Source organism: Peromyscus leucopus, chromosome 3 (assembly GCF_004664715.2).
Source record: "Peromyscus leucopus breed LL Stock chromosome 3, UCI_PerLeu_2.1, whole genome shotgun sequence".
Taxonomy (NCBI): domain Eukaryota; kingdom Metazoa; phylum Chordata; class Mammalia; order Rodentia; family Cricetidae; genus Peromyscus; species Peromyscus leucopus.
Window position 1 is genome coordinate 31515981 of NC_051065.1, and position 13184 is coordinate 31529164.

The 13184-nt window shown below is 37.2% G+C and overlaps 1 protein-coding gene across 3 annotated transcripts in view; it reads left to right on the forward strand.

The window, feature by feature from the left end:
• Window positions 1–13184, forward strand: part of Sema3a (semaphorin 3A) — a 289957-nt gene that overhangs the window by 149777 nt on the left and 126996 nt on the right. The gene's annotated exons all lie outside the window — the stretch shown is intronic.

The following is a 13184-nucleotide window of genomic DNA, read 5'->3' on the forward strand; positions in this document are numbered from 1 at the left end:
CATAAGTTAGTTCATTATAAAATATGTTCTCTATTTTATGCTTCATCAATGTTTCAGAATATATAAAGCACAAAGAAATATCTAAAGGTCTTATCTATTTTAAATACTAGCATTTAGAAGAAATTCATGCTGTGTGTTTCCTAAAGCATACATCTGTCTGTAAGCAGCTATTATCAAAAGACAATCTGCTTGTCAGTCGCATTCTAAAGTGTAGAGGAAGGATTTGAATTCTCCGGTATAGAATGGCTCCATCAACTAGTGTCATTGTCCCCTGCTGAAGGAGATGGATCCAGGAACAAAAAGCACAGAAGTCACCATCCTTGATGTATCTGTTTATTAGCAGACACTGGAAGGCTGTCATTGCAAATTACTTGCCAAATACAGGCAGCATATTAAACATTAATATGAGACTATTTAATGGTGTCTTTTAGTTGGATTTGCAGATGGGTGGAGAAATCAGAATTCAATGAGAATACAAGGACAAGAGGAGATTTACAGCCAAGAAGTAGGATGAAGTTTGGGGAGGGGCGGTGGGGGGCTACCACAGTAAAACTCTCAGGATAAAGAGAACTCTGACTGATGAGTTGACAGGTTCTTTCTGAGGACAAACCAGAGCGATAAGGGTAGAACATGAAGCGTAGTGAAGCTGATGGGCTATTAGAGGCCAAGGATGATTTTCTAATGCCAGCAGTGTTTTTGCTAAATCTGAACAGTACAGAGATGCACATACAAATATTGAGTGGCTCTTCAGAGATACCTGGTTGAAGTTAAGTCAGAGTCAGTGTGTCATTATAAACTACAATATCCCATTTACTAGACCAGCAAATAAAGAAATGTATAACACTCATTCAGAACCAAGTCATTCATTTTTTCCTAATATTTTAAGTTTTATGTAGGAAGCTAAGATTAAAAAAATGTTTCTCTGAATGAAGAGATGAATCATTTGCTAAGGTGTCTACAATGCAAGCAGAGGCCAGCAGGGATTGGATGCCTAGGACCCAAAGAAAAAGTCTGAATGGCGGAGCACTTCCAGAATCCTAGCTTGAGGTGGACAAAGAAAGGCAGATACTTGAAGCTCATTGGGCATCTTGCATACGTGCTTCAAGTTCATCGAGAAACCCGATGTCAAACGACAAAGGTCGGGAGCAGTAGAGGAAAGACACTGATGTGGGCGGCACTCTCGGTCCTTCGTTTGCACAAGTAGCAGCATGTGAGCATGTCTGCACACCCAGGTACACACATCCACACCAACGGGCACCCTCAGCATACACCAACACCACAAACGATAACAAGGAAGGAATGATGATCTCTTTGATCTCACTAGGAAATTTTCGATTTGAATTATTCCACCAAAGAGATGACTACTGCTAGTGCTGCACCAGTGTCGTACTTTTCTGGATTCATCGAGACATTAACTCCAGTAATCACCAGTTGGCAGTGGATGAAGCAAAGGTGGACTTGCTATGCTATTGAGACATTAATTATTAAAAAAAAAATCAACGCTGAATACTGACCAAAGTTGGTATCTCAGTATTATTGTTTTATGTAACCAAGTTGTAGATAGTAAGTGAAAACTTTGATTTAGTCCTCTCTTATGATCTGAACCACAATAGAGTTATATGGTTATCCAATTAATTTTGTCAGAACAGTGAAGATATAGTGATACTTGTCTGACAACTTACCTAAATTTTATACTAAATGCAATGACAAACTATTGAGTACATTTGGTTGCATGAATAAATCAGTATTTTCAGTTGCCAGGATGGGAAAATATTCTACTGAGCTTTTATATAGTTTACAAAATTATTCATTTCAACATCTCTTCTCTCTCTCTCTCTCTCTCTCTCTCTCTCTCTCTCTCTCTCTCTCTCTCTCTCTCTCTCTCTCTCCTGACATCTGAGATTTGAATTCTAGCTCACATCCAGTTATTTCAGCTACTACAAAAATCTCATGTCATAACATGTAATATAATCTTAAATTCAGAAGTGTATCTGTAGGAGAGCAACCTCAGATTTTCAAAGTTCATTACAAATGTTTATGGATCTTATAGAATGAAAAAATTAATAGTTGGACTTTGCTGTTTCTGGTACACTATGCTGGTGGCCCCTGACTGTGTGGGAGAGATAGACACATTGAGGTCCACCCAGTATCTAAAGTTAACAGTAGGACTTGGTAATCTCACTGAAACTATAGAGTTCAGTGTGTGGAAGCAGCATTTTGAGCATGCATTTTCATATATATATATTTTTTGTTTTTTTGTTTTTGTTTTTCGAGACAGGGTTTCTCTGTGTAGCTTTGCGCCTTTCCTGGGACTCGCTTTGTAGCCCAGGCTGGCCTTGAACTCACAGAGATCCACCTGGCTCTGCCTCCCGAGTGCTGGGACTAAAGGCGTGCGCCACCACCGCCCGGCCGCATTTTCATATTTTTTTTATGTTTTAATAAGATAATGTTCTTGTGAATTCTTAATTCTCCCCAGAAATTTTTATTTAATAAAATAAAAGTACAATGATTTTATTTCAATGAAATGATTTTATTTTAACTTAACATTAGAGTATGTTCCATATTATTCTTCTGTTTAATGCATCTGGCTCTTTAATATTGACTTTCCTTGTTCAGATATTGAAAGTATGTTTATGCATTGGAAATATATTTAAATTCTTTTTATTTATTGTTCAACCTCATTTAGGCATTGTCTCAATGTATATATTTTTTGCTGGAAGCATAATTTTTTGTTATTTTTATACTTTAATTTAGGTATCCACTTTGCCATCTTTTTCTTTACATATTATTTTGAGATAAAGATTAGATGACTAGTTAAGATTTGTAACATTTTTCTCTTGATAAGCATAAGCAAAGACCATTATTATTTTAAGAAATAATATAAATAACTAATCTGAAAGAAAGATTAAGAGGAAAAAGTATATTTCATTCAACACCTGATTTGTGCAGTAACACTTGGGCAGTTTCATGGAAATTCTGTACTGTATCTTGAGTAAATAGTAGTCAGTGGGGATTTGTGAACAGTAATTCTTTTCAAAGTGCTCTTGCGATGCTAGAAACCACAAGGATGAAGCATGTGGGCATGTAGCCATCAGAACTTCAAGATAGAATGGAAATCACAATAAAAATTGACCTTCACATTTACAAAAATAGTAAACTGTAATTTCCTTGTGTATGCTCTGTGGTTTCTAAAAAGTGGGTCACCCTTTCCTGTCTGGCTGATTCCACAATTCCCTTGGAAATAGAGTGTCTTGAAACAAATTATCTTGGAAAAGCACTGTCTTCTCAGTACCCAGTTCAGTGCAAGAATACAGGAAGAAAAGTAAGTCAAAACCAGAAGGTAATATTATATACCTTGAGAATATAGCATTATTAAAGTGGCCAAGAGAGTGCTTGATTTCTGTTTGAAACTGTATCATCACCCAGAAGTAACCACATGTTATTACATTGAGCTAACATAGTTTCTGCCTCTAGCTATAGCATTATATGGAAAAGTAATGATCTCCTTATTCTCCTGTGCGTTTGGGGAGATTCAACCCATCATTACTCTGCCCCAATGGAAACAAACATATATTAACAGCAGCTATTGCACATAGTGAGGGCTGTGGTAAAGAAGCTACCTGCCCCCCCTCAAGTGTATACACACACACACACACACACACACACACACACACACACACACACACAGTTGGGTATGTTGTCATTCATCTGATAGTAAAGGACATTTCTTACAACATTGATCAGAGCTTGATTTTCTTCTCTTGTGGAAGTTAGTACATCTCTTCACTTGATGTGTCAGGGCTAAACTATAACATCACTGCAATATTTTTGGGAGAGATATGAAGTGATAATAACCTTTACTATAACTATTACTGGAGAGATGCTGGAAAATATGTAATATATTTGGTATTAGGTAAGCTGATGAGAAAAATAAAATATGATCTGTGCATTTTGACTGCTGCACTCTACTCTCATGTTCTGAGATTGCCAAGGCCTTACATGCAATGTGTTTTTATAGCATGTGCCTCTTGGTGGCTTAACTTTCTTGACCATGCTTTGCAAATGCAAAGTGAATTTGAGCTAAGCTGGTAAAAGAATCTGTTTTGAATCAATAGCTCTCTGAATCCTCTTTGTTTATCCTACTAACCCATCTCTCTTTGCACTGTTTCAATAAAGCCAAATGGCAACCGTATGACTGCTAGAAATATTTTGAACATCATTGGAAATCAAAATTTCAACCATCTGAGAGTGAACCAAAAGGAGCAGATTCTCGGAATTCTTTCCCAGATACAATTCAGAGAGTAGCACCATGCACCTGGACCCAGGGACTGCATTTCAAGGAGTTTTTTTCCCCCGTTCTTAACTGTTATGAACATTCAAAGCTATAGTGGAGAATAGCATTTTACCAAAGTGACTCAGATTGCAGGACCTTAACAGCATTAATTTTTGACAAATAACACAGTTGAAGTCACACTTGTATCATACATGTCAGAAGTTGTATGCCAAGTGCCCAGTTTTGTTTAATATTTCAAAGTTCAGAATTGTCACTAACCTTCAGCTGTTTGTTTGTTTTATTTTAGGCACTTGAAGGTTTGCTAAAATTTTGCCAGTAAAATACAGTTTGTTTGTTTGTTTTAACTAGGAGACTACAAAAATCATAAGAGCTGCTTAAAAATCAAAATTTGTATGTATATTTGTCTCACATTTTCATCTGAGTGATAACATTGGCTACCTATGTCACAGATTGTTTTCTATTGTGTTTTGAAGTTAAGAGCCTTGGAAAATTAATTCCCTCTCAATAGCCAATAGCTGGTTTCAAACAGCCTTGTGAAAGAAAAACAGCTTCCTTCTCCAGAGTTGGGCATGTATGCTGAACAACTAGATAGGAAGTGTACCATCTCATCCAACTCAGCCAACCCAACACACCCATCCTGCAGCATCAAGATTATTTTAACTATAACTCCTCTTCTATAGAGCCATCCATTTGGGGCAGGTGTTACCTGGCCCTCTTCTCATTGCCACAATGGAATTATACAATAAATGTTGATATTATTGCTATTGCCTTCTGGGAGTAATAAGGCCATTATCTATATGGCTCAGGAACCATGAAGCTTTTGCAAGTATTCATAAAATCACAGTATGATGACTAGCTATAAGTAGATTAAAATCTGATATTTTATAATTGTTGATAATATTGATTATAGGTTTTATTGAAAATGAAGATGACAATTGATATTCTGTTTCTCACATACCTTCTGATGCATATAAATGGATTTCTACTTGCTTTCATGGATACACTGACCATCATATTATAGATTTAACCTTGATTTTAAGAATATTTTCCTCATAGATAATAAGCTCTGTCTGAAGATAAATATGCTGTAGTCAACTTTAGACTCCTTTTAGCTTTAATTTGATTCAAAAGGGAGCAATAAAATTAATCACCATTACATCTACAAAACATCATTAAAGTTTTCTAAATTTCTGTTTGCCTCATTTAATATTAGTGTTGACATTCTGATTTACATGAGAGGTTGCTGGGAAGTGGAATGCAAACATTATTCTATTTCAAAATGTAGGTATTAGTACCATAGGATATTAATTTTATCTTTACTATGTTAGAAGGAGAACACTACTAAAACTTCTTAGTAATATTCAACTAAGTACTGAATATATTAAGTATATTTTGCTATATAATTATGTATATATAATAATATTATGCTACATAATATTAACTATAGATTATATTTGTGCATATATGTTCATGTGTATATATGCCTTTATGAGGTGCTAAAGTACTTGTTTTCTAGTAGCATGCTGAGATAATTCTTAAATTAATGTAAGTGTTTATTCTATACTTCATTATATACTTAAGAAAGGATGAATCATCATATAAATAAAAATATTATCAAATAATGATTATGTGAGTGGGAGGTAAATATCAAATCTATTATCACCTTTTAGACAGGCATACTGGAATGAGTTATTCTGTTATAGTAAGATATCCATCAGTTAGAATTTCTTCAGAGGACAGATTTAACTAAGCGGTGTATAGAAAGGATTTTACTAAAGATATCAAACTTGATGCAATGGTAGGATGTGGAAAAGAATCTATGGAAGGCTGGCTACTGCTTCTGACTCATAAACAGTGCTGGAGATGCTGTAGAAAGCTGGAATTGGTGTTAGAGAAGAAAGCTAACGTGAAGTAGAGAGAACAAGTGTCAAGGAGGATCAGGAACTCCTTTTCTCTACATCAAATTCCTATTAGTCAGTTGCTGATCTTAATAAGGTGGTTTGCTTTGCCATGCAACTAGACAAGGATGAAGACAAGATCTCATGCGTGGCCTGGAAAAGGGAGCGAGTTTCCAGCCCACCTGCTACAGCATGCTCACAAGGGGCCAGCTTTTCAGATCCTTGGCAAGGGAGGGTATGGCTCTAGATGAAAGCATGCCTCCACATAGAAAGCCAACTTCTGATGTGAGCAACCCTACCCAAACCACAGAAGAGAAACGTCTAGGGAATGTAGTCCAGCTTTCTGAGTTGATAAAGTACAATTCCTCTATGGCCTTAACTAGATGATGATCAAAGGCCCCCATTATCACAAAAGTGTCTGTACTCGAGAATGTTCCCCTGTGAGAGTACTGGAATTAATTTCCTGACAATTCTAATAAACAAAATGTAGTTATATTTGTAGCAGAAGATGGATGTGTACACGTTACTATTCAAAACCAATTTTACTAAAGCTGCCTCTGTTTATCTCCAAGTGTGGGTTTCAATTCTTGGAAGTATGTCTTCATCAGGAATGAACTAATACTTGAGTTGTTGGCATAATGTATGGGATGGTATAGGATGCAGAATAGTATGAAAGTTAAGCACTCTAGAAGCATTCAAAACAATAAAGACATGTTTATTCTAAGAAAGGATAACCATAGGTCATGGTGTTGTGGGCTTTTAATCCCAGCACTCAGAAAGGAAAGGCTTGGGATATCTATGAGTTTGAGGCCAGTCTGATCCATGTAGTGAGTTTCAGGGAAGCCAGGGCTATGTGCAGAAAAGACAAAACAAGGACCCCAAAATGAAAAATGAATAACAATTAATGAGTACATGCAATTGCTCTGTTGAGTTGTCTCATGAATCCCAGTTTTAGTTGAGGACAATGAAGCTCAGAGATCCTGAACAACTTTCCTGTAGTTACACAGAAAATGGAAGATGAGTCGGTTAATACATAATCCGTACAGCTTACTGATGGATAAAAAAAATGACTATCTCAACACTGTTCCTATTTTATCTTTATAACATCATTTGAATTGACCTGTAAGACTTTCTGAACTTCATTGAAACAATATTTCATACTTTTAAAGAAAGCAAAATTGTCATTGAACATGAATAAATGTTAACAAATTTTAAATTTCTTAAGTATAATTGTAATCAGAAATCATTTCACCAAGTTAACACATGAATATATGTATATATGCACTAATAAACATGAACATACATACACATGTATGCACGTGTATGTAAATTTTTCTGTTAGTCTAAATTATTTGAAAAACAAATTGTGTCCCAGCACTTGGGAGGCAGAGGCAGGTGGATCGTGAGTTCAAGGCCAGCCTGGACTACAGAGTGAGTTCCAAGAAAGGCTCCAAAAACCCTGTCTCAAAAAACAAAAACAAAAAAAGCTGGACAAATGAAATTTCTCTTTAATGAAATAGAAGGAGCAGACCATAATTTAGCTAACCAACAGCAAAACTCTTCTACTATATTTGTATTAATTTGACTAAATAATTTAAACAATAATAGCTATAAGTGTCTTTTGACTGAGCATCTTATATCTTCACATGACCAACATGCCTACAATCTCTTTTGTGTTTGTACTGTTCCCTGGGACACTATAACACAGACCACAGAGTGGTTGGAAACAGCCAACACTTATTTTGTCCCTGTCATGTGGAAGAGCGAAGCATCAGAGGGCTGGCTCTGAGGCCCTCCCCTGGGCTTGGTCCTAAACTCTTCTCAAGCTGCCTCTCTGCATGCTCATTCCTCTGTGCCTTCTCTCTTCCTGATGTCTCCCTGTGTGTCTCAAATTCTGCTTTGCAGGAAACAAAGTAGATTGGATTAGGGTCATCCTACGGGCCTCCTTTAACTAGTTTGCCAAGGCCCTGCATTGAATATTGTCACATTCCAGCTTTCCTAGATGAGGATTTCTAGGTATGACTTTTGAAAGCACGTGGCTGAAACCATCACAGGACTCTGCATGTGCACTTTAATCCCTTGCTCACTCCATGGCAATTAATTTTTGTGATTGACAACACATTTATATAATTAAAAAAATCTTTTTCACTGTGCACGGTGGTGAATGTTTTAATTCTACCACTCAAGAGGTAGAGTCAGTTGGATCTCTGAGTTTGGAGCCCGTTTGGTGTGTATAGCAAGTTCTAAGCCAGCTTGCTCTATGTGGTGACTGCCATTCCTTTCTTTAAAAAAAATTCTTTCCATGATTTTATGTTCTAGGATCCTTATGAAGGAAATAAACTTTAAACTGTTAAAACAGAAAGGAAGAAAAGAGAAAGAGTAATGGCATCAACTATTCTAATGGATTATCTACTTCTACCAGGGGAAGTCTGATACATCCTACCTGTGCTATGCTTCCTAAACTCGTTAGAGAATCTATATTTACTAAGGGATATGTATGCTCATTTTATATTTCTGGCTATATAATATCCTCTAGTATTTTGGACATGAATGGCTCCTACCAAAACTAAACCTAACTTTTGAAATGAAACACCATGGATGGAAGAAGGGGATGTGTGACAATGACATCCAACTGTCCTTTAAAGGCTGGGCTTCTCTCTAGCTCCTCTTCCTCCTGCACTGTAAAGACAGTCTGTATCTCTCTTTGAGTGATGAATCCTGTTAAAAAGGCGTGGATGGTAGAAGTCACAAGTTCAACATTAGATGGGCAATTCAAAAATGAGAACATACGGTGTCTCTTTGAAGAAGATTTCCAACATCCTGTAGTGAATTTGAAGTATTAGGAAGACATGGATAAGGATGGTCAGATCACAGCTGTAACAGCACAATTTAAGAACAGAAAAAGATGGGGCATTGCCTCCAGATAAATATGGGAAAGCTCGACTAGAAGGAAGGACTGAATGAGTGACAGGGACAATCTCAGGGATTACTGCTTTGGAATGAAGCTCAGAGTACCCAGCCAGCTTGCCAAATAAATGGACCAGAGAAAAGAGAGCCAACAGATTAAGCTCAGGAATTAAGCTTATTAATGGATTTTCCTGCAGAGTGTATCCACCCATCCTGATAGACAGATTCCTTTGCTTTCCCAGCTGCTGTGTTATACAGTAAAATAATTCCACATAAACGGCTGATGACACAGGGACTATTGATTTTTCCTTTCAAATGAATTGTCATTGACCTGAGGCAGTGCTACTCTCTACCCATTCATTTGGGGCTCATTTATATTTGAACCAGAACAAGTTTGCTTGGTTTAATCATGAGCTGAATAGATTTGAATAGAGATTGTTCATGTTCACAGTCTCATCCCCATTTTTTTTTTAGCAACTTCTTTATTTAGATTAAATTTTCACTATTTCATACATAATTTAAGAACAGGGAAGGAGGTAATTGGAATTGTAGGTAAATTATATTCTCTTGTAGAGAGTGTAATGATGGGAAGTTAGTTAAAAACACCTCCACTCTGTTCTAATTTTCATGCATGGCGCAGTTGTTTTGACAGATGGAGGGCTTTATTTTTGTAACGGTCCAGGAAAAGTCTGCAGCACAGTCTAATCAATGCTCCGTATCTGGATCTGTGATGCTTGTTTTTCCATTCATTCTGCTTTCAGCTCCTAGATCTTTTTCAGGGATAGGTATTTTCTTTACATCTATTCTTCGAGATCATATTTTTATGCACAATTCTTCTATTCATATGATCCAGAAAGGCTGGAAACCCCTAAGACTCAAATTCAAACAGCTTGTCATAGAGGTTGATTTATCATGGCCCTCAGGTGTGGGCTTGGGTATTATTGGATTATAACTGCTCTTACTTCTAAACTAATGATTTTGGGGGACTGTTGATCTGAAGGTCCCTGTGATTGACTGGCTCTCAGGACATCAACTTGTTACCAAATTCATCTGTGTATATCAACTTCAGTTCCAAAAGGATCAAGGCTTGAAAAATGAATTCATTTGGAGCTGACCGCACTGTCTTTATTGAGCTGTAAATCCGCCAGTGTGGAGCAAGGCAGTGCAGGAGTTTAATGCCAAAAAGTACATTACATTCTGAGTTTTGAGAAACGTCATGGTTCAAGGAAAGGTCAGAAACACTCCTCTTCTGTCTCCCCAGAGCAGCAACGTGTGAAGTGTGTTTCCTTTTGCTGCCACGCTTCCTTCTAGTTTAGAGGAATGTCCAGGCAGCCTCAGAATAAAATGAATATCCTGTTTGGAACACTCACCCACCTTGGCAGCCATGACTAGAAAAGGAAGGCAAATGAATGACAGTATTGATAGGCTTTTATGTAGACGTTCTCGGAAGAACAGATCCTTTCTGCCACATCTTTCAAGTTTTTGGTTCCTCTTTGTTCAGTTCTTTCTGTCTGCTTTCCTCCTCCATTGCTGCTGAGGACTCTTCCTTTGGCTATTTTAAAACCAATCTTGAAAGTATTTCCTTCCATTCCTTTGTGTTCCTACAACCATCTTTTTACACTCTAAGCCCAAGAAATTGCTCCCCACTCTATTTGCATCAACCTTTACTTTGAAAATAATACTAAGGTAGCCCCAGGGCATGGCAAACAGTACCATTTGCTGCCAACTGTGAGAGTTCAGTGGGGAAATTAAGGAGATCATTCTAGGCCTTGGGCCAACAGGGTGGGGCTCCGTTTTCTGTAACTCAGATAGACTCACTTGTTATCAGCACACTCAGTCAGACACTTTGCCAGGTTTCTCAGCTATAGTCCCATGATTGATTTTGTTCCAGAAGCTTTGTACAAGAATGGCTGTCATAGTATAGTGGTTCCCTATTTAACAGTTAATAGAGAACAAATTGAGAATTTAATATTCAATGTGGTCCAATTTTGTGGCTTTCAAGTGCTTGGGGAGTTTTTCTTGTGTTAATTATAACCCTCTAGTTTCTTTGGAAAGATAGACTTAGTTGTTGGTAAATTGCTAACTGGTTATCTAATCTATAAGAAATAATGATCTCACAAAAGCTATGCTATTAAAATTCATAACAGTGGTAAGGGTAACATGACCTTTCCTTTGTGTTTCCAAGTATTTGTACTCATAATTATATTTTCTTTTTATACCACAGAGAACCATGGTCTATTTTTAAATTGTTAGTAGGTATTAAATGTGAATAATAGAATTGGAGAAGTTAGTTTTGTATGCAAAATGGCATGTGAGTCTTTACAAGCAAGCACACAGACCAAGTGAAGTCCTGTTCTCTTCTGAAATGAACAAGGCATCTGTCTGGGTCTGAAACTATTACTTACTGGAACATCCATTTGCTTCCCCATGCATGCACAGCCAATATCTTGATTTTGACATATGGTACTGGAACTCACTATTTATCATCTTGAATATGACAATATTGAGCCCACATTGAGGGATGACTGTCTCTGTAAAAGCAGAATACACGGCCACCTACATATTTCAAAGCAAAAAAATTCTAAAAATGGCTTCTTTGAAAATGACATATTTTTTTTGAGGAGTACAAATATATCCTGTGGGCAGACCCATGAATGCTTCATTTGTAAATGAATTTATCAGATGTTTCCTTTCCCCAAACTCCTTCTTCTGCATAGGCATTCATGTTGAGTCCTGTAGGGGAAGGAGGAGGAACTGTTACAGAATGGGGACTGTGCTTCAACAGTGGAGGTGAAGTTTTATCCGCTTCAGAGCAATGATCTTTTGAGCAGGACCTAACCTGTTCAAAGTGAGCAAGGACGGGAATACATGTACCCTTTCAGCCAGGAAACATTTCCTCGTGTCAGAGCAATTTGCAAAGTCAGTTAACTTCAGTCAGGAAAAAAGAAAAAAAATACATTCTGAATCAATTTAACAAAACTAAGAAGTGTTTTATTGTAGTTCTTACCTGTCCAAATTACACATTATTGTTAAGAAAGCGTGAGAACTCACATCTAAAACTTGTATTTTGTGTTAAGTAAGTCCAATTCATCTTTAGAGAAATATATTTTTCAAAGGACAACATCAGGCTTCACCCTGGTACAACCAGACAGAATGAACAGCAGGCACTTTCTTGATTTTAAATGTCAATTACTTAGCTGAAGTTGCCTGCTCCTTATTTTATGGGCCAATGGAGTTAAGACCGAAGTCATCAGCTGCAGGTACTGGATGCAAATGCCATGTGGAAATGTACTCAGATTGTTATAACACTCCAGTTATAAACTTGAACTGACTGCATAAGGCCAGATGCCTTCTGAGTTCACACCTGAGAAGTCACGGGTCACATGAAAGCTTTGAGGGCACAACACACTTAGGAACAGAAGAATCAACCTGCTTCTCCATTTTGTGAACCAAGCTCATTTATACAGTAGTCTGCATGGGGAGTTTATCTGCATTTATATAGTTCCAGCCGTAAGGCTTACTTTTAAATATTCAACTGAAAAATAACTCAGAAAACTATGAACATCCTAGAAAAACTCTTTCAACTCATTAGAAAGAATTAAGATTAGATCACAAATGGTGATTAGCTACATGCTATCTTTTATTTTTGTTCCCCTTTTCTAAATTGAAACTCAAAAGTCACTTTTGTATGGAGAATCTCACCATCACCTCATTGGAATAATTTGTTATCTCGAGAGTTTGCTATTGTCCTCTCTGTGGGAAAAGTCATCCATGATGTTGGCAACCCAGAACTATTTATTCCATTAGGTGAGATTGTTTTCGAAAAGATTTAGTGAAAGAGTTATGGAAGGGTAACTGTCTTAGTTGGGGTTATCATTGCTGTGATGAAACACCGTGGTCAAAGCATCTTGGAAATGTAAAGGTCTGCTTGGCTTATACTTCATGTCACTGTTCATTATTGAAGAAGTCAGGACAGGAACTCACACAGGGCAGGGACCTGGAGGCAGGAGCTGTTGCAGAAGCTGTGGATGGCTGCTGCTTACTGACTTGCTCCCTGTGGCTTGCTCAGCCTGCTTTCTTATAGA